The sequence below is a fragment of the Hylobates moloch genome, unplaced genomic scaffold, assembly GCF_009828535.3.
Source record: "Hylobates moloch isolate HMO894 unplaced genomic scaffold, HMol_V3 SCAFFOLD_5, whole genome shotgun sequence".
Taxonomy (NCBI): Eukaryota; Metazoa; Chordata; class Mammalia; order Primates; family Hylobatidae; genus Hylobates; species Hylobates moloch.
This window is the reverse complement of record NW_026652280.1, coordinates 14,523,266-14,550,733: the sequence shown is the minus strand read 5'-3', so window position 1 is coordinate 14,550,733 and position 27,468 is coordinate 14,523,266. Positions and strand designations below refer to the sequence as shown.

Below are 27,468 nucleotides of genomic sequence, written 5' to 3'. Positions count from 1 at the left end.
GTAATTATAAGCAAGTGTTTCATAAAATGTTGTTTTCCTTCCCATCAAGAATTTCAATCTATTTTATTGGGCAATATATTGATAATAAAATTGAGTTATATGTTATGTCTACATTGGCAAGAATTTGAGATGACAGTTGTGCTCAAAGGGTAACAAACCCTTGGGAGAATAGAAAGAAACATGACTGCATTTTCAGTATATTTGCATATCCTCTAGTGCTTTTTATATGTGGAATGACTTTTCCTTTGTTATTTTTCTTCTGAGAAAGACATATAATAGTTCTGAAAAAATCCTTTCCTAGGAATACCTGTAGGAATAAATGCTTCCCAAGAGAGTACACTCACAGAGTCTAGTTACTCTTTTTTATTTATATTGTTGTTATGCTATTGTTTATAATCTTTGAATATCAAATCATAGTTATACTGAATTTGAAAATATTTTCTTCATATGCATATTATCCAAATTAGTATCATAGGCTTATTTTATAGGGATTAGGAAGATCACAAAATACTGCTTTAATTTGATTGTTAATGTTTATAATCCTATTATCAAAATTTTAACATTGTTAATTAGGAGGCCTAAAATACAATATTTTTTCAAAAATATTTTCTTGACTAAAAATCAAATAAATAACAAAATAATGGAAGTCATGCATTTTATTTCAAACAAATCTTAAAAGTTATTTGATCCCTGAAGTACGCTGAAAAACAGAAAACTGTAAAGTGGTAAATTTTGTGTGCTGTGTAGATACATTCCACAGAAATAGTCTTAAAAACAGCAACAAAACACACACCTTTATCCACTACCTAATTTGGGCCAAATCTTGTGCCTGTTCATACATTTAAACCATTTAAAAGATGATGTTTCATATATATTTTTTTTTAATGACAGAATAAAAACTTAGTAGATAGCTGATCTGGATATCTCTTTGACTACCTGCGTTATGTATTGTGTGTGTGACTTTTCCCATACCCAGCTTATATTTTCATAATTGGCCTGTAATCTAAATACCAAATGATCAACTATGAATTCCAGCTTGACTAGGACAAGAATTACAAGCATATATACAGTACCTCGGGTTATTACTGTCAGAACACTGCAAAAATATGTTTGCCACTCTTGTATATAATTACACCCTGGATTCATTGTAGCTGGTAATAATGCAGTCCTTTATTCAAGTCAGGATTTCCCTGGATCCAGTGTAAATGTTTCTCTGCTATATTAAGTCATTCACAACATAGATGATACCACTGAAGGTTGTTTAGGAACAATTGCAACCAAACTGGCAAATTCAATAGCATGGGAGAGCTGAATGCTGGGCTGAGAAAGGAAAATATGTTCAGTAGCTTTACCTGTTGGAGACAAAACTCACCCAAAGGTTTTCCTATTTTTCTTCCATATACCATGGTTTGTTTGCAGTGGATGTCTAATATGTTGATATTCTTTATCTCCGTGATCATTGGTTTTAACGATGATTGTGGACCAACAATAAACAAAAGCTTACACCATCCAGATTTTGACAGAATTGCCTTGGCTGGGGTTGTTCAGGATAGAATGGGGTACTAAAGAGATGGTATTTTTATCTGTAATTTTAATAATTTACTGTGGCCAATTTCAAGGTGACAGAGAATATTAAGTTACAGACTCTGCTGATGATAGACTACCCTATGACTTAATCTATATTTGGATCTATTTCTATGTTGTGTTTATCTTTTGTTACTTTGGGTTGACTCGCGTCTTCTCAGAATTGGCTCATCCTTACTTTTCCTTCTCAGTTCAGATTATATTTCCTCAAGGAGGTGTCCCTGAAGCCCTTTTTAAGACATCCTTCTGCAAATCAGGTGCCCTAAGGTATACTAAATTGTTTATTCTTTTTATGGCATTTATCATAACTTTTTACTTAAATAATTACTTGTTTAGTTTTAAGACATGGAATCAACCCAAATTCCCATCAGTGACAGACTGTATAAAGAAAATGTGGTACATATACACCATGGAATACTATGCAGCCATAAGAAGGAATGAGATCATATCCTTTGCAGGGACATGGATGGAGCTGGAAGCCATTATCCTCAGCAAACTAAACTAACACAGGAACAGAAAACCAAACACTGCATGTTCTCACTAATGACTGGGAACTAAACAATGTGAACACAGAGACAAAGGGAGGGGAACAACACACACTGGGGCCTGTACGGTGGGTACAGAGGAGAGTATCAGGAAAAATAGCTAATGCATGCTGGGCTTAATACTTGGGTGATGGGTTGATGGGTGGAGTAAACCACCATGGCACACGTTTACCTATGTAACTAACCTGCACATCCTGCACATGTATGCTGGAACTTAAAATAAAATAATTACTTGTTTAGTTTTTCCATGATATAATGCAAGATCCTTATATAAGGGTAAGGATACTTTTAGTCTTGATCACAACTACATTCCCAATACCTAGCATAAGGCTGGTCATACAGGGTTGCTCAAAAAAGTATTGTCAAATGAATAAATGCTTAAATAAATGGCAAACATTTGAAAAAAATTGCTTAGTCCTAAACAGCAGGTTTGAATTTATTCTTACTTTGGTGATAGACACTGTATTAATTCTTATTAAGTTAGCTCTTAAAAAATCATGTATCACTGGTACCACAGATTTCAACATATTTGGCAATTTCTACAAAACTGAATATTGCTGCATTTGAGATGATCTCATTGTCTCGAACCAGGCAGGGTTGTATTTTTTTTAAAAAAAAGGTGTCCAGATTTAATTTCTATTCTTGTTGTAGTTCAAGGAGAGTCCCCCGATTTGTTTTTCTTATCAAAAGAAAAACAGAGTTCAAGGGGGAGTTCAGCTAATTTAGCTTCATGATCAATTTCTTTATGGCATTTTATTGCATTCTCAAGGTCTGAAATATCATGGATTTTGGTAACCTTCATTGGCAGAAACCAAGGAGATAATCCATTTATTTACATGGATCACTTTGATTATTCTTGAAACTGATTATTAGATTAATTATGATGATATTAAAGGTTTAAATGATACATTTTCCCCTTAAACATCAGATAGCCCTTTGTATTTTTATAAGTTATGTATCACTAATCCCATAGTGATAGTTTTAAATATTCCTAACAACCTATCTTACCACCAAATGATAAAATGATACAATTGTGAATAATGAGAGTCGAAAAACACTCTGGGCAACTGTTCTGCTTTGAAGATGAGGAGATGAAGGCCTTGTGATATTTCATAAATTGCTCAAAGTCAAAAGTTAGCTGGTAGAAAAATTCAGGGCTAACAGATAAGCATCTTGTTCTTCCCATTAAAATATTATTCTGGTTACAAATTATTACTTTAAGTAAGGCATCTACTCTGGGGTATTATTTAATCTATTAAGAAAGAGCAGAATACAAACAAGGCAAAATCTTATAAAATGTCTGAAAATGCGCCCTCCTTTTTTGTGTTTAATATCTTTGCACATGACATTTGGATTACCTGCTCATTCAAGTGCATCCAAAGTTCTTTTATTAATCCTGTAAAATCTTGTTCTAATGTAACCATAATATTGGGACGTTCCTTGAACACCTATCCTTCATCCAATTAGATACCATTTAGTAGGTATTTTGTGTACCCTTTCTAATTACTATAATTACAGCAAGTATTACTTACATTTGTTACACACAATAGTCTAAACATCTTTAAATATGTTAATTTAAGTAAGTCTGTGAGCTGCTACAGAGCAGAGCAGTATCAAGTACAAGAGTATATCGCCAGATCCTCAGTGCTTAGCAAAATAGTCACAGAAAAATAAGGGTATGACATGTAGGAGAGAACAGGAAGGAGCTCTATTCATGTCTCTCTTGTCTCTTAAAAATATTCAGTGGACTTTCTTCTTCGCCTGTACTTAAATAAAAACTTAGGCAGGTTCAATACGACAATTGGTCAATCTTTTATAATTAGACATACTACAAGAATTTAATGTCACAGAAGACAGTTTTAGTTTAGCAACTTTAATGCCCAATATAACAGATATTTTAAAGCCATTTTCGATTTGAGGTGTTAACCATCCTTCAGATTGTACCTATCTCTAGAAATGCTTTGACAAAAATGAGGTGTGGTCAGCACATTCTCTTCTTTCTCTGGGCCTCTACTTTTCTACCTATATCTCACTAGCCAAAATTTCCAGGGCTTGGAACAAGTTCAAGGAAGAACAGGAAGGTCTTCTCTTTAAAAGAACTGCTGTGAAAAGTTATCATCAATTAACTTAGCAGATATTTGAAGTGGAAACTTTCTCTTTGGGGCATGTTAATGGGTGGTTTGCAGTTCATTCCATTGCTGGGAATCTCTTCCCTGTCCTTTCCAAGAGGCAAATCCAACTCTTCTCTAGTTGGGATTTGTTGCTGAGACCAGTTCAGTCGGGGAGACCCAAACCCAGTGGCACCAAACCCAGAAGAATTAAAGACACACACACAGAAATATAGAGGTGTGAAATGGGAAATCAGGGGTCTCACAGCCTTCAGAGCTGAGAGCTCTGAACAGAGATTTACCCATGTATTTATTAACAGCAAGCCAGTCATTGGCATTGTTTCTATAGATATTAAATTAACTAAAAGTATCCCTTATGGGAAACAAAGGGATGGGCCAAATTAAAGGGATAGATTGGGCTAGTTAACTGCAGCAGGAGCATGTCCTTAAGGCACAGATCGTTCATGCTATTGTTTGCAGCTTAAGAATGCCTTTTAGCAGTTTTCCACCCTGGGCCGGCCAGGTGTTCCTTGCCCTCATTCTGGTAAACCCACAACTTTCCAGCATGGGATTTATGGCCATCAAGAACATGTCACAGTGCTGCAGAGATTTTATGGCCAGTTTTGGGGCCAGTTTATGGCCAGATTTCGGGGGGCTTGTACCCAACATTTGGTATAAAACATCCCACTAGATTTAGGCAATTTTGGCCCTCTACCATCATCCATCCCTCTGATAATTACCTCAGCTCTCCATGCAGTGTTTTTGGACACAGCCTAAGACATACAGACTGGCTCTTCCTTCCACATGGCCTGACTTGGCTCCTGTGAAACACATATGTGTTATTTATCTCAACAAATTCTGGAAAGAAAGCTACTTTCCAATTTTTTTTTTGTCATAGACCACTTCCCATAGCCTTTTATACCTTGAGTACAGGCTAACTAGCAGTGAATCGTACATCACTGTAGGTGACTCAAGTGAACCTCTCCACTGATTTTATTACATTTGCTTTCTCTTGGCATGAGGTGGTAGCTCCTTCTCTCCTCCTTCTCCAGTAGATGGAATGGGGATCACCATACTGCTTTCTCCAACAATGTCTCTTCCTTTTCTTGTATTAAATTCACCTCCTGGAAGCATTTCTTTGTATATGTGGGACTGAGGAGAGGCACTCTGTCAATCTTGAGGGTCCAAGAGTCTCCAAAATAATCATTTGTGAATTTTCTCAAAATCTCAATTCCAGACCATTTTATGTCATCTATATAATGCAAGTTATAAATCTATGTACCTTTAAGTTATAGTATTTGTTTTCTAACATATTCTGTTTTTTTTATGAGATTTAATGTCTTTCATATGTTTCCTTTATTCTTGGGAAATTAACCTAGATTCTATTCAACTGCTTATAACATTAACACATTTCAGACACAAATGTGAAATATAATACATATTTATTCAATGAATAATTTATCATTTATTAATAAAGTGATATTTAGGAATCTGGTAGCTCTGCTCAGCTAAAGAAAGAAGGTGGATATATGTACTTATTTTGGAGGAAAATAAGTAATTTAGAAGAAATCCAAATTTATTAAGAAATTCTGGGGCATATAATGTTGGAGATACATGCACTAAAATAGTGCAAACTTTTGCAAATTATTCATTTGTACATAAAATATAAGTATTACTTTTTATTTGTGAAATTGGAACTAAATTCTCAAATGATGTATTCCCAAATTGTTTGTCAAATAACAATCTTATAAAACCGTTTTTTTGTTGTTGTTTTTTTCTTTCTTTTTTTTTTGAGACAAAGTCTCACTTTGTTGCCCAGGCTGGAGTGCAGTGGTGCGATCTCAGCTCACTGCAACCTCCGTGTCCTGGGTTCAAGCGATTCTTCTGCCTCAGCTTCCCAAGTAGCTGGGACTACAGGCATCTGCCACCACGCCCAGCTAATTTTTCTACTTTTAGTAGAGATGGGGTTTCACCATATTGACGAGGCTGGTCTCAAACTCCTGAGCTCATGATACGACTGCCTCGTCTCAAACTCCTGAGCTCATGATCCGACTGCCTCGGCCTCCCAAAGTGCTGGGATTAAAGGAAGGAGCCACCATGGCCGGCATAAAACTGTTTTAAAGCCCACCATTTAAATGACTATTAGGATATCTCAGAGGTAGTTGATATTGAATATAGCAAGGAAATACTTAATGGAAATGTAACTATCCGGTTATCAATTCTTTGCTATTATTCAAATCATATTTTGTGTTTATTCAAGCTGCCTGCTTTTATAGCATACAAAGAGGTCAAACATCAGTATTGCTCACAGGTTCTGGAACTTTGAATTATTTGCCAATGCAATATTCTTTATTATCAAAGAAGAAAAAGGAGAAGGAGAAGGAGGAAAGGACATTTTACCCTTGCAATGCTTTCACATATTATTCTTTTTGTAGTACCAACCTGAGTAAAATAAAAATATATTGGTCATTACTCGTCCTCAAGAATAACTTAAACTCTGATAGGAGAGAAATGCATACATGAGGGGATAGAGGTGATGCGTGAATTTGGGAGGCAAATCTCCTGTTTTATACCAGAATAAAATCTCTCCAACTTCCTTTCTCATTTGGGCTAATATGAATAAAAGCACTTTTAGACATCCTAGAAAATTTTGAAATGATGCCATGATTATGAAGAGCCAGTGCGTTGAGGAACACATCAGAACTAAGTCCGACATGAATGGGTCAACCTAAAAACACACCAAAAACAATAGTAATAAAGTGGAGAGTAAGTGACAGAAATGTTTCTTAATTTTATTTAGGATTGGCTAGTGACTTTAATAGTGGAGACAGACTCAGGAAAAGGCAGCAAAGGTACATTTGGGTGTCCAGGGTCTTGAAGTTTGAAAGACAGAGACACCAACAGCATTAAGGAGAGACAAAAACGTCACTCTTCTTCAAAAGCAACTTGTTCTAAAGATTGTACCATGGAATGGCCCTAAAAATGTACTTACCAAAAATGAAAATAAATCTATGGTCAAGTAAGTTTGTGAAACATTATTACACAATGCAGAATGGCTCACATCACATAACTTACCTATCACCAGCCTCATCAGGTGATACAGTAAAGAAACTTAAAAAAAAAATCTTTCCTTAACTTTGTACAAACTCTTTAAAACACAAAATATTTTTTCTTTTTCCTTCAAAAATATGAATGAATGATTTTTAATACTCCATCTTGGTTGAGGTTCCCTAAGAAGACTCTGAAGAAGGATACAAATGCATGCATTGTATTTAAGAGTTAATCCTACATCAGTAGGGGAGGGAAGGCAGTAACACAGGGAAAGAAAGATATTTCAGAAAGCTGCATTGTCAAGCAAATTACTGCTGTGGACAATGGTAGCTCAATTTTACTGCTGGACTTGAATAGAGAGTGCTGAACATGTCTCAGAGTTATTTCAGTTATTTCATGCAAGGGAAAGAAAACTAGGGGACTTTATTTACGTACTAACATCTCTTCTCTCCTTTTGGGAGGATTAACAGATCAGCATGTCTGGAAGAGGATGGAGCATGTTATTGTGATGAGACAAATGCCATAGCTGTTTCCAATAAGCAGAATTCAGCACGTGGAGCATCTGAATGTAGCATTTACATTATCATTTGCTCCACCCATCCTCTGTTCCATGGAACATACTATGGGAAAGATCCTCTGAGTTCATTTGATATGATCAACCAATGTCTTTGATAGTAGAGAAAACTATGTAGGCTTTTTATTTTATTTTAGGAACAGTGTGTCCTTTTACATGTTTCTTGTACATTTTTCTCAAAACATCATTTTTCTATTACAATAAGAAAATTATTTGAACAATGTCAATCTAAAACTTAGACATGTGATCGTTGTGTTTTCTAGTCATCATTTCATTCATGTATTCATTTCTCAAATATGTATAGCTTAATTTCTTGATTTTGTTGATGACACAGGGAAAATGGAAGAACTTAAAGACAGCTAAATAGGAGGGCTTAAGGCATTTACAAGTGTCAAATCATGAACCAGAACCTTGAAAATAAACAACTAGATTATTTTTGATCATCGAATTTTTTTTTTTTTTTTTTTTTGAGACGGAGTCTTGCTCTGTGCCCCAGGCTGGAGTGCGGTGGCGCGATCTCGGCTCACTGCAAGCTCCGCCTCCCGAGTTCACGCCATTCTCCTGCCTCAGCCTCCCGAGTAGCTGGGACTACAGGCGCCTGCCAACACACCCGGCTAATTTTTTGTATTTTTAGTAGAGACGGGGTTTCACCGTGGTCTCGATCTCCTGACCTCGTGATCCGCCCACCTCGGCCTCCCAAAGTGCTGGGATTACAAGCGTGAGCCACCACGCCCGGCCAATGTACCCTTAAACCTCACACATTTCTCCTATCCAAAATGCATTTCTTCCTTGTTTTGTGGTTAGACATTAAAATCCAAAATTATGAACTAACATTAATCACCATTTAATTCATATTGTGTTTTGAATCAATGTTCCGGCACATATAACAAATAATGTGGTATGATTACACACATTCTACACACACATATTAATCTTGTCACATAAAATACTTGCTGTTAGTATCGAATAATAATAGTCACAAAAATTACACGCATGTTTTCCATTTTTCATTCCAATCATTCATTTAGTTGATAAATCAGGTTATGAACATACATTAGAGCAAATATTATTAAAATATAGAAACACATATTTCTAAAAATGTCATAGAAATACATTTGCCACATATTTCTAAAAAAGACAATTCCTGGTTCACATAAATGTATTAGTTCACTTCAAATATTGTTAAGAGCATTAAGAAATATACTCAATCACTAATCCACTTACTTATTACAATATGTGCTTGATATTTCTTTGTGTTGCCTAAATCTACATCATTAGGAACGATAACAAATACTTTGCCTAAGCTTAAACATTCCATATATGGTAATACGATTATCTGCTGATCATAAGGTCTGCCAATAACTCCACTTGAACTTGTAGTGAGCATGAATTTCTTTTCTAAGTCATTCAGAAGCCATCTAGCTGTTAACATTATTCTAGAATCTACTCTCTTGCAGGTGTCATGTTTATTGCTAGTGTGGTGAAATGACTTCCTTCGCTCTTTTTTAACTTCTATATCCTGTAAGTTTGTGTTTGTTACCTATACACTCACCAGACGCTCTGAAAAGAAAGGCACATTTTGGTGGCCACAGAGGTCTTAAATTTTTGGAATATATAATAGTCATATGTGTGTATGTAGACTGGCCTTGATCCCATTGGTGTTTCAAAAAAGCCTAACTAGGCTCGTTGGTATCTCAAGTAAAACACCTAGATACCATGTATTACTTACATTTTATTTACTATATAGAGAAAACATATTGTTTTCACCTTCCCAGCCTTTACACATATTCACTGGCTTTTCTGCCACTTGAAAGTGTGGAATTCAGTTTCTTTTACAGAGATTATTTGAATGGAATGATCCAGAAAATCCATTAAGCACATGTAGGGCTATCAGAAGACATATGCCTGAGAGTGCTTATTTCCACCTTGCTTATACACTGCAATTTGGTTAATTTATACCAGGAGGCCAACAGTGCTCAGTTTGATTGTTCACAGTTTTAATTACCGGTAATATAGATTAGCATATTTTATTTCTCATTTTGTTCCCCAAATATCAAACAACTTTAATATCACCACTCTAAATGTTTTAATTAGTGGAAATGATAGTTTTATCTTTCATGTTATATAAGTTTCCAGAAAAAAAAAGAACAGATTAAATGTCAGATCTAAAAAGAATCTGAATGATCACATAATCCAGTCATTTCTGAGAGAAAATTTCGAGTGAATAAGGCATTGTTTAACGTCAAACATCCAGGACTCGGCAACGGTCAAGTCAGTGTTTTGATATAACTAAAAACTCCCAAAGTTGGGCACAGATTGCATCCTATGTAGGTCTCAGGTTGCAATGAAAATTCAAAGTTACTGAACACTCAGCTATCTTTTACAGTAGATCAACAGGAAACGGTGAGAATTTGACAAGTGTGCTCCTCTTTTAGATACTCAAATTCGTTTACTTAAATCCAAAATTCTATGGCTATCCCATGGCTAAAAATTACTTTATTTAAAATACTGCCATGTGTTCTATTATATTATTTATTTTCTAATATATTTTTCTAGGTCATATTTTCTGACATAGTTAGAAAAATCTAGAATAAATGAAGATATTGGCTATAAGCTAGTATTTACATTTCTCTAACCCTTCCCTAAACACTAACTCTTCCCCTAAACTCTAAGCTTTATATTTAATGTACCAATGGTCACTTCCATCTCTATGTCCTACAATCACCTCAAATTCAACATATCCGAAATTAAAGTGACTACCTCCCCACCAAATTGGTTGCTTTCCCAGAATGTTGGGGTGATCAGGCCCAACACCTTGATTAACAGGCAAAGGAATACTATCATCAATCCTATTACTACTTAAGGCAGAAAGATTTTCATTATCATTATATACCTTGTAAAATGTCACTTACTCTTGATTTTACTTCATTTTATCTCTCTTCCTTACATATTCTCGCTGCCACTTCCTTTGTTCTGATTCTCAAATTTTTCACTGAGACTATTGGAAAAATTCCTAATTGTCACCTTGTCTCTGTCCTGGAATGCTTCAATTCATTCTTCACAACTCAGTACAAATGTTTTGCCTAAAACACAAGTCATATTAAGGAGTTCTACCCCCTGAAATTTTTTTAATGAATTTTCAGAGATTTTATTCAAAAGACAACATCTTCATAAGTGAATAAGCCTTTGATCTTAGCTATCTGAATAGTCACTTCAACTTCCTTCCACATCCTAAATCTCCATCACATATTCTAGGCAAAAACAAACAAACAGAAAACAAACAAACAAAAAACAATGTAATATATGAGATCCCCAAAAATTTTCCTCTCAAAAGCCTATTTCCCCCTGAGTATTTTGTCTTTCTTTCTGTTAGTGTCTCCTTATGCTTCATATGTCCCTTTTGGTTTACTATTCCATTTTCAGAGTTAAGCATTGCAACAAAAGAACATTATACATATTTCGAGGATGTATTAATTTCTAGTACATATAACTATCTCTATACATTTCTACACTTCCATATTATCTTCATTAGACTATTATTATTTTATAATATATATTTATACATATTTGTGTGTGTTCATGTCTGTATATGTCTGTATGTGCATATATTTTGTTTTAATTTATTTTTATAGGCTGCTAACTATTATAGGAATAAATAAATGGAAAATACATTTTTTTTGTTTAAAAGTAAATGCAATCACAGGAATGCATTCATATTTGAAAATTTGAAATTTGTGTTCAGCGCTAATTTCTGTAAGCTCAGCCTACCTTGTCCATGTTTGAATGGACAAAAACACTTACATATGTTACACGGGGTTGGAGGTAGGGAGTAGAATGTGGTTACCAGAGGCTGCAAAGGGTAGTGGGGAGTGGAGGATAAAAGGGGTTGGTAAATGAGTAGAACAATAAAGTTACAAAGAAGAATAAGTTCTAGTGTTCAGTAGCACAATAAGAAGACTACAGTTAACAATAATTTACTGTATATTTCAAAATACCAGAAGAGTATATTTGGAATATTCCCAGCACAAATAAATGATTAATGAGGTGATAGATGTACCAGTTATCTAGGTTTCATCATTACGCACTGTATGCCTGTATCAAAATGACTCATGTACCTTATAAATATGTGCAACTATTATGTATCCATAAAAATTAAAAATGGAAATATATATTCATAAAAATAATTGTGTACCATATAGGGACATCAGAAAAAGGAGCATCGCATAAGTAAATTGTAAACTGAAACTCTTCGCTCAAAGTTAACCAATAGTTTTTCACCATTTCCTTTTTTTGGCCCTCGTGCAGTTTATTTCCTGTATCTTTTTTTATGAATTTAGGGAAGGATTAATATTTTGTTGTAATACTTTCTCTTTTTTCCCCCTTGGTGGATAATTAAAAGTTGCCTGTAGCCATGGCAGCTTGTGTTCAAAATCACTTTCACTGAAAAAAAGTTGTCATACAGGACCTGTTACTAATTTAGAGACCTCCAAGCAATACTGCCACATGACCATAACTTGATTTCTAGGGTCAGTATATGACATTAACCCCTAAGGATTAGTGCTGGAATAAGATCTGAGCATGGTATTAGAAAAAAGAATACAATACTTCTCTCTACATTGGACATCAATTTCAAAGTTTTAGCCATTTGTGATTTTCAGATGCTCTAGGGCACACTTTTAAGAGAGGAACCCTTATAATAAATGATAATCACCAATTCTTAATGGTTATTGCACTTGACTTGCTATTTATCTTCTCAGTTGTTTCCACTGTGTGCATTATTTCTCTGCTATACATAAAACAAAACAAAACAAGCCCACGCATGACTCTAGTTGAAAAGAAAAGCATTACATGTACTTAAACATCCAGACCTAGCCCCTGTTGATTTTTTTTAATATAATGAGGACTATATTCTAAAGAAAACATCACTAGATACATCCAAACATGGACAAGGTAGGCTGAGCCTGAGGGAATTAGCACTGAACAAAAATTTCAGATTTCCAAATACGAATGCATTTCTGTGACTGCATGTATTTTTAAACAAAAAATAAATTTTGGATTTTTTTATTCCTTTATTCCTATAAACAATGAAGAGTTAGCAGCCTATAAAAAATAAACTAAGACATAAAACATATGTACATACAAACACACATATATAGACATGAACACACATAAATACGTATAAATATATTATAAAATAATACTAGCCTAATGAGGATAACATGGAAATGTAGAAATGTATATAGGGAGTAAAATTATATAAACCTATCATTCCAAAATTGCTGCAAATCTTTGTGTCAAAGGTTTTTTTAACTCTTCTTTTTGCTACTGTTTATGTTGATTTTTTTCTTTGAATTATAGGCACAATAAATCGATGAAACAAAATATATACATATTTTCATATTATATTCATGTTCCTTTTCATATATTATTAAAGATTATTTAAAATATCATTTAAAGTTTTTTTATTCTACATGATAAAGTATAATTTATTGAGTACAGACTGAATGTTTTTATTTTACAAATAATATTTATGATCATTTTATATTTAAATTCATTTAGGTAAATTTCTCCAGATGAGAATTTATATGAAAATTATTATACAGTATTTTATCTAAAATAGATTTTAGCCATAGAATTACTGGTTCAATGCATCTTACAATTTTCATGATTCTTCAGACATATTAAAATGGTATATCTCCAAACAGTGTGCCTGTATCACACTTGTTTCCTTTTATTTTAGAGTGTCTTTAGGATGACACTCTCAGGCACTTTGAGCAAAATCCTTATTTTGCTTACTTTCTTTTTTCATCCTTGTCTATTTAAGTGTAGAACATTGATTGTTTATTATGATGGAATAAGCTTTTTTCTTTTTTTGCTTACAGAGGAGAGCATTTTTGAAATGTTGGCAAACTATTTGCATTGCTCATTTTGAAAATGTCTTTACTCATATGCTTTTAACCTATTGCATTTTTAATGTTTTCTGAGTTCTAAACTCTATTCAGAAATAAGAAAGATTTAACTCATGTTTTTTTTCCAGTCCAAAGTAGATGTATAGCTGTGTTCAAGTATCTTTCTTTTTGCAAAATGGAGTTGAATGTATTTTTAACAAATGTTAACGTTGTTGCAGTAAGTAATGAAATGACATTTGTGAAACTGAATTTGTGGAAAAGTGGAAATGGTGAAGTGAATGAACAGATGTTACCAACTGATGAAAATTGAAATATCTACCATTTTATTTTCATTATGGGAAACATTTGTGTTAGTCTTGGTCCATGCAGTTTGAGTGAAGTGAATCCTCAACATTACATTCCCAGAAGGAAATATAATCTGAGTATGAATAATCTATTTCCCATATATACTTGGTGAGATTTCACATGCCTGAGTCGGCATAGAGATAAGCAGGCACAAGATGAAGTTCTAGAAAATTAGTCTTAAAGACATTGGTGGAACTCTTTTACCTAATGATGCCTGATATGGTTTGACTGTGTCCCCACTGAAATCTCATCTTGAATTGTAGTTCCCATAATCCCCAAGTGTCATAGGAGGTACCCAGTGGGAAGTGATTGGATCATGGGGGTGTTTCTCTCATGCTTTTCTTGCAATAGTGAATTCTCATGAGATCTGATGGTTTTAAAAACATTTGACATTTTCCCTTCTGGCATTCATTCTCCTGCTGCTCTTTGAAGAGGTGCATTCCATCACGATTGTGAGTTTCCTAAGGCCATCCCAGCCATGCAGAACCGTGAATCAATTTAACCTATTTTCTTTATAAATTACCCAGTCTTGGTTGTTTCTTCATAGCAGCATGAGAACAGAGTAATACAGTACATTGATACTGAGATTGGGGCACTGCTGTAAGGATATCTAAAAAATGTGAAAGCAACTTTGGAACTGGGTAACAGGCAGATGTTGAAAAATTTGGAGAGCTCAGAAGAAGACAGAAAAATGTCAGAAAATTTGAAACTTCCTAGAGACTAGTTGAGTGGCATTGAGCAAAATGCTGACAGTGATATGGACAATAAAGTCCAGGCTGAGATGCTCTCAGATGGAGATGAGGAACCTGTTGGGAACTGGACCAAAGTTCACTCTTGCTATGCTTTAATAAAGAGACTGGTGGCATTTTATCTCTGCCCTAGAGATCTGTAGAACTTTGAACTTGAGAGAGATGATTTACATATCTGGCAGAAGAAAATTCTAAGTGGCAAAGGGTTCAGGAGGAAGTAGAGCATAATAGTTTGGAAAATGTCTGATGATGTGACAGAAACGCCTGATGATGTGACAGAAAAAAATTTCTGGGAGAAAATCAAGCCAGCTGCAGAAATTTGCATAAGTAATGAGGAGATGAATGTTAATCACCAAGACAATGGGGAAAATGTCTCAAAGTCAAGTCAGAAACATTCGTGGCAGCACCTTCCATTACAGGCCTGGAGGCTTAGAAGGAAGAAATGGCTTTGTGGACTGGGTCCAGGGCCCTGTTTCTCTGTGCAGCCTCAGGGCATGGTGTTCTGTGTTCCAACTGCTTCAATTCCAGCCATGGGTAAATAGAGCCAAGGCATGGCTTGGGCCATTGTTTCAGAGGGTGGAAGCCCTAATGTTTGGTGACTTCCATGTCATGTTGAGCATGTGGGTTCACAAAAGTCAAGAATCGAGATTTGGGACCTCTGCCTAGATTTTCAGAAGATGTATGGAAACACCTGGATGTCCAGGCAGAAGTTTGCTGCAGGGGTGGAGCCCTCGTGGAGAACTTCTGCTAGGGCAGTGCAGAAGGGAAATTTGGGGTGGGAGCCCCCACACAGAGTCCCCACTGGGGCACATGGTGCTGTGAGAAGAGGGCCGCTGTCCTCCAGACTACAGAATTTTAAATCCACAGACAGCTTGCACTGTCTTCCTGGAAAAGCCATAGACACTCAACACCAGCCCAGGAAAGCAGCCAGGAGAGGGGCTGTACACCGCAAAGCCACAGGGGTGGAGCTGCCCAAGGCCCACTTCTTGTATCAGCTTAACCTGAATCAGAGTCATGGAGTCAAAGGAGATCATTTTGGAGCTTTATGATTTGATTCCCTCGCTGGATTTCAGACTTGCATAGGGACTGTAGCCCCTTCATTTTGGCCAATTTATCCCATTTGGGATAAGTGTATTTACCCAATGCCTGTACCCCCATTGTATCTAGGAAGTGACTAACTTGCTTTTGATTTTACAGGCTCATAGGCAGAAGGGACATTCCTCATCTCAAATGAGACTTTGGACTTGGACTTTTGTGTTAATGCTGGAATAAGCTAAGACTTTGAGGGACTGTTGGAAAGGCATGATTGTATTTCAAAAAGTGAGTACATGAGATTTAGGAGTGGCCAGGGGCAGAATGATAGGGTTGACTGTGTCCCCACCCAAGTATAATCCTGAATTGTGGTTCCAATAATCTCCAGGTCCCAGGAGGGACTCAGTGGGAAGTGATTGGACCATGAGAGTGGTTTACCCCATGCTGTTCTCAGGATAGTGAGTGATGTCTCATGAGATCTGATGGTTTTATAAGCTTCTGGCATTTCCACTGCTGGCGCTCATTTTCTCTCCTGCTGCCCTGTGAAGGGGTGCCTTCTGCTATGATTGTAAGTTTCCTGAGGCCTCCCCAGCCATGTGGAACTATGAGTCAATTAAACCTTTTTTCTTTATAAATTACTCAATCTTGAATATATCTTCATAGCAGTGTTAGAATGGAGTAATACAGTGCATCAAGCTAAACTATATTCACTTGCAAGAAGTTCATCTAGTTTAATATTTATATTTTTAGATTTAATGATCAATTTAAATATTTTCCACATTTTATAAACTGATTTTAAAATATTTATTCATGATTTTATTTATCCTGATTTTCTTATATATAGTTTTTCATCCTGTCTCTTATTTCTCAAATTGAATGCTGAAGGCTTTCTTTATGTTTTGTTTTAAAATAATTCATTCAATTAACACTAAAAATTTACATTTCATTTTGAGACATCACATAAACTTAACTTATAAACCATTTATTATCAATTACTTGTTATTCAGAAGGTGAAAATTTTCATAAATTCCAGAGTCCAGTGAGAAAGGAAAATTGCAAGCAGTCATGGCTATAAATAGTGAAGGAGGGGGAGTAACAAAGCTCAGTCTTATATTCTTCCACAAGTTTACGTGTATAAATTACTCATTGTTGTGATTTTATAAATATTATATGTTCCATATTGCATGTCCTTTTTAATTATGAAAAGAACTTTAATTACTAAATTGTTTGTTTTATTGTGTAAAGTTTTCTTATTCATTTTACACATGTTGCATAGAATGTTTTTATATTCTAATTTTGCATTATTGTTAATTTTTTTTAATTTGGAATTTATTGACGTTTCCCTTTTGGTCTTTAATATTTATGTCTCAAAGGCAGTGAAAGATGGGCTATGTTTTCTGTTAATTCATCACTAAACCCACTTAATGTGAACTCATGTTGTGGGGAAACCAGTCTGCTATCTAATGCCTGGGTAACAACATTGACTCTTTCATGTCGGTTGGTGCTCAAGATAGGTAGCAGTGGCTATCAAGCTGGATATTAAACTGATCAGCTTTAGTGAAGACATATTTAAGTTGCTAAACTCATATATACAATCCATCACTGCCTTCATGGCTATTTTTATATAAGCCCACTGAAAAGGTGCTGAGCTGACTGGGAAAGAACACTGAATGGAAAGGTCACCTTTTCCAATTAATCCTTAAAATGAGTCTCTTCTAATAGAAAAAATATATATATTCTGACACTCTGAACACACCCCAAGGAGTCCATCTATAGATAACTTCTCCAAACCCTTTTTTTCCCCTCATCAAGTTTATAAATATTTGCACTTGATTTTGTAGGCAGACAGATCAAACCACATTTAGTTTATGATGAGCAGTTCAGGTCACGTGGTAAACAAATAAGCAGTCAACATGCATTTAGTCCCTACCGCGGCCCCGTAGCATTGAAAGAGCTATTTGTTAAAAGAACAATTTTACTTTTACTTTTACTTTCAATTTCCCTTAAAATCCCAAGGGCTGTGACTGAGGTTCTCCTCTGAATGCCTGCCGGTGGTTATGTCTGTCTTGGTCTGCCACAGTTGATATGAATGAACTTTATTTATTGGCTCACAGAAGCCAAGCATCAAAGTTGCTTGTATAACCATCAGACTAAGATAAAAAGCCTCTTCTTTCTCTGTCAAGATTGGTTTCTCTTAGAACAAGCCTCTGAGATGAAAGAATGTTAATGAGAATTCTCACAGGATGATCACCTGGCACTAAAGGAAGCAGCATTGCATAAAAGGAGAAATTGCCAAAGGACCTCAGCAAACATTGTGGAGAGTTCTGGAATTGAAATAATTCTTCATATTGTCATAAATCAAAGCAAAGAAACTGGGCCATCGTTACTCTGCATCACTAGTCATTGGTTGTGGGTTGTATAAGGAAAGAGGTGTGATATTGAGAATTACAGCACTTTTCAGATGAACAAATTCTTAAAGAGAAATTTAGCCAAAAGCTCTCAGCCAACAACATTAACAGAAAATAGAGGAATGAATGTGTCAGTCCGGAAAGTGGAGAAGGTTCTGACTGGCACAACATAGCATCCACCATAGTCTAAACTATTCTTCTTAGTTCAGGAACAGGCTCCTCTGTGATTCTGGTGAGCATTTTTCCTGGTGAATCTTTAAAGGGAAAGGTTAATGGGATGTTGTATCTTTCTCTTCAGATGAAACTAATATTCATTATCCCCATCTTCTGATGCTCATTCTAGACTCTACCCACCCTTGGCTAGTATCCCTGGGAATAAAGTTTACTTAAACTTAGACCCTCATCTTTAAGGCATCTGATCCACCAGTCAAGTCACCATGCCCTTATCAAGCTGGAGCTAGTGGTCCTGTCCATTTAAAATAAAGTAAATGAGATATTACAAAGAAATATCAAATTATATCACCAACCTACAAAATATTCTTTCCTGTTCATTGCATAACAACAGACCTTCCCCCTTCTAATTATCAAGATCAAGTAGCATTGCGAGATGTTGGCTTATTTGTCTAATCATCTCTTAGCACAAGAATATTGAAGTGGGTAAGTGGTAGGTGTAGTTATTGAGAATTGTTCTACGTCCCCTAGTGAAAGTATTTTCCCTCTGGGGCCATAATCTTTAAATCTGCAGAGCCCAAAGTTGTAACAATAAAAAGCAAAATTTCTTAACTGTGTCCCAAGACACATGTATTTATTACTCATTATGGACACAGAATTCTATAATAGTCATTGGTTTAGAATGAACATTGTAACAACTATTGCAGACTGAACTCCAAGTGAGGACTTCAATTGTGTATTAGAACATGTTTCATTACTAGGCTGGCAGCTGCTGGTTGTTGAGCATGTGACAACCCCAGTGGATCTCCTTGTCACCTGCCTAATGTTACATCTCTTTTGCTATAAAAACAAAACAAAACCAAAAAACCTTGATCAGGTGCAATATTATGTGTGATAATGTATTGCTTGATCAAATATGTTTACCAATCTTTAGATAATAGTGCTTCCTGAGGCATATTTTGCAACTAACCAAGGCATATTTGTACTCCAAAATGAATCAAGTTCAGTAAAATTATACAGTAAAGATGAAATTACTACTAATTCTGCTTCACAAAATGTGGAAACAACCCATGTAGGTAAGCTGTCATCATGTAGGTTTTAGGACACTTAAGGGAGGATGCTGTATGTGTAATCCAAAAAGACCTACCAGACATTGTACTTCTGTCTTACTGGGGGAAGCTGTAAGTGATTGCAATTGTATTTGCAATTTGCAAAAGTCTTGCAATTGAAGTATCTGAGTATTTTTCCAAAAATGTATTTTGTGACAATGTCCTGAATTTTCATAGGGTTTATCTTTCATTGCATGGTGACCCTTTGTCTCATGAAGTTTCCTCATACACCTGCCAACTTGCTCAACAAATCTGATTAATATAGTGTCATCAATATGGTGGATCAAAGTGATATTCCACAAAATACATTGTCTAGGTCCCTGTGACTATAACAAGGGGCAGCAGAATGAACAAACTTTTGAAAAGAGACCAAAAATGTATTCTATGTCTTTTTCCATTGAAGGTAACATTTTTTGATTCTCCATTCTGACAGAGATGGAAAAGAATGCATTTGCCATACCAGTGGCTACATGCAATGAACCAAGGCTGTGTTCATCATTCTAGCTATAGTGTCTTTAAAACAGATATGCTCACTCTCTTTTCAGCAGAAAAACAAATAAAAATATATTGCAGATTAGTGCTAGTCCTACAACAAAAAGATAAAGAGCCAGTGGTTCTCATTATGTATCATTTTAATTTACCAGTGTGACCCTACAAAAGCCAAATGGATCCTGAAAGATGACTGTGTATTACCTCCAACTCATCTAAGTATTAGATCCTAATTCATGGACTTCCACTTACCCTTCTCTATTACAATAGCTCTTACCCCATAGGTAAAGAAACTAATTAATTGGGGGATTCTATCAATGACCTAGTATCCCATTTCAACTGTAATTTCAGGAACTGGAAGAATAAATAGCGGTGGTTCCATGGGTCCAGTGGACTCACTGTGAGCTACATCGCAGCCAGGATTTCATTTGTTTCCTATTATGTCTATATATGTCCCCACTCAAATATGGAGTCACGATGAGGTTTGGAACACCGGAGATTAATGTAAACTTGAACAATATGCCCAACAATTCTCAAAATAATTAGGCTTTACACTTTCTTGACTGTATAGTTCTCAAATAAATAGCAATTATTCCTTTGGAAGAAATGAGAACTATTTTTTTATAAACACTTGGCAAAATATTGTAAGAGTGTTTCTTCCTGAAGATCTGACCTCTCCATCTATATACAGATTGCAACATAAAGCTGATTCAGATATGGAAACTTGGCAAGAGATTGTGACACTATTTTTATAGTCATTTAAAAACAGCTTTATTGATGTATAAATTACATACCATAAAATTCACTCTTTTAAAATATGCAATTCAGTGATTTTTTTTTTGGTACTTTTACAGCATTGTGCAACTACTATTTAATTTTAGAGCATTTTTATAACCCCCACAAATAAAACCTGTGCCCATTAGCAGCCATTCCCTGTTTCTCCTCTCTCCAGCCACTGGTAGCTACTATTTTGCTTTCTGTCTCTATCAATGTGCCTATCCTAGACATGACACATACATAGAATCATGAAATATGTGACCTTTTCTTTCTAGCTTCTTCCATTTACTATAGTTTCTTCAAAGTTCACCCATACTTTAGTACATGTTATTTTTATGGTTAAATAACATTCCACTGTATGGATATATCATATTTTGCTCATTCATTAATTAGATAGGCATTTGAGCTGTCTACTTTGTTACTAGCAACAAATAACGTGTCTCTAAACATATATAGTATATAGCAAGTTTTTGTGTAAACATATTTTCAATTTTTTCAAGTGTATACATAAGTGGAATTGCTGGATTGCTTGATAACTCTATATTTAACATATTTAGGAATAGCCTGTTTTTCAAAATGACTATGCCATTTTAGCACTTTACGAGCAGTGTATGAATGTTCCAATTTCTCCACATCCTCACCAACACATACTATTGTCTCTGTCTTTATTTTAGCCATTCTTGTTTGTGTGAAGTTGTCTCTCATTGGGGTTGAATATTAATTTCATTAATGATGAATCACGAGAGCGTTTTTTCACATGTTCTTGTCTCTCTGTATATCGTTTTAAAAATGTGTCTTCATATATTTTGTCCATTTTAAAATTAGATTATTTGTCTTTTTATTATTAAATTGTAAGAATAAATTATATATTCTGGATATAAGTCCCTTATAAGTAATATAAATTGAATTTTTTTTCCATTTGTGGATTGTCTGTTCATACTTTTGTTGGTAAATTTTAAAGCACAAAACTGGTTAAAATTTTCATGAAGTCCAATTAATCAGTTTTTCTCTTTTGTCACTTGTGTTATGGTGTGATATCTAGGAAACAATTGCCTAAAGCAACATCACAAAGAGTTATTTCTATATTTTCCTCTAAGAAGTTTATTCCTTTTTTCTTATATTTAAATTTTTGATCCATTTCTGGTTAACTTGCATATAGCGTGGGTTGCAGGTTCAACATCATTCTTTTGCATGTAGGTATCCAGTTGACAATGTTTATTAAAAATATCAATTTTTCCAATTGAATTTATTTAGCCTATTTATCAAAAACAAATTAACCAAAAACACAACTGTTAATTTGTGGACTCTAAATTCTATTCTATTGATGTGTATGTATAAACATGCTCTCTTAATTGCTTGGTACTCTTTAGTAAGTCTTACTTTGGAAAGTGGGAGGCCTCCGACTTTGATCTACACTTTCAAAATTGTTTTTAGCAATTCTGGGTCCCTTGCATTTTAATATGAGCTCTAGACCAACCTCAAAAATTTATGTAGAAGTGGCATTTGGGGATTTTTACGGGGATTCTGTTGACTCTGTAGATCTTTTGGGGGGAGTATTTTCATCTTAATAATGTTAAGCCTTTTAATTCATGAACTATTATATCTTTTGATTTACTTATCTCTTTAATTTCTTTTGACAATATTTTGTGGCTTTCAGTAGACAAGTCTTGAACTTCTCTTATTAAATTTATGACTAAATATTTTATTCTTTTGGATGTTGCTGTAAATGGCATTGCTTGATTAATTTTGAGATTATTGATTATTAGTGTATAAAAATACAATTTTTAATCTTGAAGGTCTGTCTATATTGATCTTGTTGAATATATTTATTAGTTTTAATAACATTCTTATATATGTGAATTTCTCAGAATTATCTATATACCTGCATACAAAAGCATGTCATCTTCAAATAGAGAAGATTTTAATTATTTCTTTCCATTTGTGATGCCTTTTATTTATTTTTATCCCTTAGTGCTGTGGCTAGAATGTCTAATACAATGTTGAACAGAAATGTTGATCTTAGACATCCTTGACTTGTTCTTAATCTTAAGGAGAAAGTACCCATTCTTCCACCAATAAGCATGCTGTTAGCTGTCAAGTTTTAGTAGATGCTCTTTATCAGGTTGAGGAAGTTCTCTTCTATTCCTACTTTATTGAGTACTTTCTTTGATCATGAAAAGGTAGCAGATTTGTTAAATGCTTTCTTCATTTGTATTTAGATGATTCTGGGTTTTCTCTTTTATTTTGTTAATATGGTATATTAAATTTATTTTTATATGTTAAACTAAACTTGCATTCTAAGGACAAAACTTACTTTAGGTACAGACCTTTTTTATGTTACTGGATTTTGTTTGACAGTATTTGTTGATTTTCTGTATCTATATTCACATAGAATATTAGTCTTCAGTTTGATTTTCTTGTCATATAATTGTCTAGTTTAAGTAACAAAATAATGCTGGCTGCATTAAATGAGTTGGAAAGGGTTTCCTTCTCTTCTAATTTTGAAAGAATTTGTGAGAGTTTGTGTTAATTCTTCTTTCAATGTTTACTAAAATCACCAACAAAACCTCTTTAGACCTGACCTTTTTTTTTTTGGCTTTCATTATGAATTAAAACAATCTATTTGTTATAGGTATATGCAAATTTTCTATTTCTTCTTGAGTCAGTTCTGGCAATTTATGTCTTTCTAGGGATTTGTACCTTTCATTCGGGTTAGTTTGTTTATATATACTTGTTCATGGTATTTTTATCTAATTTTCTTATCACTGTAAGTTTAGTAGTGATAGAAATTCTTTCATAACTTATTTTAGTTGTCTCAGTCTTTCATTTCTTAGTCTAGTTAAAGCTCTGTCAATTTTGTAAAACTTTGAAAAAAAACACAAGATTTTGTTTATTTTCTGTACTGTTTTTCTACACATTTTATTAACTTTCACTCTAATTTTTATCATTTGCTTCCTCCCACTTGTTTTCAGTTTTGTTTGTTCTTTTTCACTGTCATAAATTGAAAGGTTAGGTAATTGGTTTGATGTCTTTGTTATTTTTATTTTAAAATATTTAATTGACAAAGTTTGAAAATAATCAAGACATACAATGTAATAGCGTGATATACATATACACTGTGTAATTATTACTACAATCAAATAAATTAACATACCCATCTTCCCTTGTTTTTAATTATGTGACTTAATTTAGTTATTTGTATGGACACTAGAGGAAGGTAGAGGATTTTACAAAGGCAATTATGTCTTAGAAGTCAGATGTGGGCTGTGGGATAGCACTAACATTTAAAAAGAAGCAGAGGTCTACTTCTTTAGCCCGAGGGTTCCAGAAGAATATTTAGATTCAAATTATTTTACTATAGCCAACAGTAACATCATGAATCAGTGTTATAGTTGTGTAAAATTGTAGTGATTTTTCCCACTGCCCATGTACTTCACTTCTAGTCTCCTCATGGTCAACCAGCAACGTTAGCATCCTTGTGGGACAATCTATTTTGATTAACTCTGAACCTTCTTGTCCCCAATGTCACTATTACTTGTCTCTGCAAACTAAGGGTCTCTACTATTCTCTGACACTCTAGAATCACATCTTCAGTAAAATCCTAAATACATTACTAAATTTTTCTTCTGCTATGTTAGTTATCTATTGCTGTATAACAATTTGGTATTTTGTTGATTAAACTTAGCTTAAAATATAGTGGCTTAAAAGAACAAACATGTATTATCTCTTACAGTTTTTGTGAGTTAGGAATTCAGAAGCAGCTTGGCTGAGTAGTTCTAACTTTGAGACTCTCATGATATTATGCTCAGATTCTGAGCTGAGGCTGTAGTCATCTAAAGACTTGACTGGGACTGGAGGATGGACTTCCAAGGTGGCTCACTCACATCCTTGTCAGGTTAATGCTTGTTAATGGTAGGAAGCCATAGCTCAACATCAAGTCAGTATCTCCATCGGCTGCCTGAATGTCTTTATGGCATGGCAGCTGGCCTCTACCAGAAGTAGTGTTCTAGAATCACAATGGAAAAGTCACAATGTCATTTATAACTCATCATCAGAAGTCACATATCATCATTTCTGAAATATCTGATTGGTTAGAAAGATCAGCTTTATTTAGTTTGTGAGAAGCTTATAGGGTGTAGTGAATCGCAGGAGTTAAGAATTATTTTTGAGGCTGGCTACCATACCTACTACAGAGGCTACAGGGACTTAAAAATTTTGAGGATGCTCATGATCACTAGCCAACATTTTAAATTAATTCATTGATGAATTAATTATCTTCTGTTCTTGCTCAAGAGACATACTCTTTTGGTGAGTAAGTAAACTCATATGATTAATAAAACACTACAGCATTCTCATTCCACTGTTTTACTATTTGTTGTATATAAGAGGTTAGAAAACTATGACACAGTCTACAGCCTATTTTTGTTTGAACTCCAAGTAAAAATGGATTTTATATTTTAAAAGTTGTTTTTTTAAAGGAAAAATATGAAGAATGTGCATCAAATATGTAATAAGGCCTATAAAACCTAAAATATTTACCATTTACCTTTTCAGAAAAAGGTTCTGACTCCTGTCCTAGATTATACCAATAGACTGTTGTTTTTGTTGTTGTTGTTTTCTTTTTCTTTTTTTTAGATGGAGTCTCGCTGTGTCACCCAGGCTGAAGTGAAGTGGTGCAATCTTGGCTCACTGCAACCTCCGCCTCCCGGGTTAAAGCAATTCTCCCACCTCAGCCTCCCGAGAAGCTGGGATTACATGCACCCACCATCATGCCCGGCTAATTTTTGTATTTTTGTAGAGACAGGATTTCATCATGTTGGACAGGCTAGACTTGAACTCCTGACCCCAGGTGATCCACCTGCCTCGGCCTCCCAAAGTGCTGGGATTATAGGCATGAGCCACCACACCAAGGCAGGTTTTTCAACTTTATCTATTATAGCTTAACATGGACCTAAAATCAAGTAAGTCAACCGGGTAAAGATACAGAATTTATTTTAGTCATTCTATGTATCCTATAGAATTCAAAATTGTGATAAATTTTTCATAGTGATAAAACCATACCAATCTATTTTCCTTGTATAAAAACTTCAAAATCTGTATCACAGGAATTTCAGTGTATAACATCTTCCAATCTATGTCACACATATTCCCCACACTTGCACCAATATTAATTTATAAATGCATTTTATGTTACATCTTCTCCTCCAGGCTTTAACTATCTGGCTATGCTGAATTGGAGTTTAGTAAGAAGCCTAGGGTCAAAGTAAAGTAATAGGAGCTAGACACAATCAAGTTTGGTATTTTCTTCCAGAAACAAAAACAAAGAGCAAAAGTAACCTACCTTAGATGAAATCATTAGAGTCTTGAACCTGGCTCATTGGATTTTACCATACAGGACATTCAGTGGAATAAACAGGTTTATGCTTCTTGAAAAAAACTAACCCTCCTCACTACCCTCTTCCAATTTTGAATATTATAGCCACCCATTTCTTGTCCTAATTTTATATATGAGAGCTAGGAACATTGTGAATTTATATGTAATAATTCAAATATCTGAAGGATTTATCTTTTTACAATACCTCTGCTACATCAATGTTTTGGCTTCAATACACAGAATATTATATTTTAGTAGTCATAGTTTCTGTCTGGTTCTTTGACAATGCCTCGAGTTGTATTTCTACTTGCCTTTTTTATTTTTAAATTCTCAGGCAGAGCTAGAAAAAAACATTTCCACCTGAAAAAATATATTCTTTCTGCCTTTTATTATGGGAAATAGTGGCATTCATTGAACTGTAAAAGTCTTGTTCTAAATATAAATTTTATTCCAGGTGACCACCAGTGATGATTCAATAACTGCATTAATAGAGTTATCAATATCTGAAAAATGATCAGTGCTCGATTCTGTAATACCGCACAGATTATTATCACATTAAAAAAATACTTGAAAGCCAAATTCTTATGTTTCCGTTTTCTTTTTGATTGTCTGAAAATCCTCATCAAAAATACTGCATTTGTCAGCATTATTTGGTAAGATTATAGAAGTCACTCTAGTGAGAGTGGATATTACATGACCCATAAAATCATTGAATGTCCAGGAGGAAAGACTCTAGGCTGAGCTTTCAGAATTAGTATCCTGAACCACACACAGAACTGTCATGATAAAGAAGACCTTGACCTTGAAACCATGCTGTTTCTACCACAATTTAAATCAACAAAATGAATGTCCCATAAAGAATCCATTTTTTGGCCAGGCATGGTGGCTCATGCCTGTAATCCCTGCACTTTGGGAGGCTGAGGCAGGTGGATCCCTTGAGGTCAGGAGTTTGAGACCAGCCTGGCCAACATGGCAAAACCCCATCTCTACAAAAAATACAAAAATTAGCGGGGCGTGATGGTGCTCACCTGTAATCTCAGCTACTCAGGAGGCTGAGGCAGGAGAATTGCATGAACCTGAGAGGCAGAGGTTGCAGTGAGCTTAGATTGTGCCACTGCACTCAAGCCTGGGTGACAGAGTGAGATTTCACCTCAAAAAAAAAAAAAGAGTCAATTTGTTTATGTAGCTTACATAGCTTACTTCTGAATCAGTCTCATGTATATGTTTTTTAACCATCTGCAGT

General features: G+C 34.8%; 2 long non-coding RNA genes across 2 annotated transcripts in view; one reads left to right on the top strand and one right to left on the bottom strand.

Moving 5' to 3' along the window:
• Nucleotides 1-24,808, bottom strand: part of LOC131383632 (uncharacterized) — a 49,007-nt gene extending 24,199 nt beyond the window's left edge. Inside the window, exon 1 of the long non-coding RNA XR_009213795.1 lies at nucleotides 24,583-24,808. This is a non-coding gene — a long non-coding RNA (uncharacterized LOC131383632). The remainder of the gene's footprint in view (nucleotides 1-24,582) is intronic.
• A 253-nt stretch (nucleotides 24,809-25,061) lies between these two features.
• Nucleotides 25,062-26,801, top strand: LOC131383419 (uncharacterized). Its single transcript, XR_009213425.1, has 3 exons — nucleotides 25,062-25,159; nucleotides 25,487-25,812; nucleotides 26,680-26,801. It is a non-coding gene; the product is annotated as an uncharacterized LOC131383419 (long non-coding RNA).
• The last annotated feature ends 667 nt before the right edge of the window (nucleotides 26,802-27,468 follow it).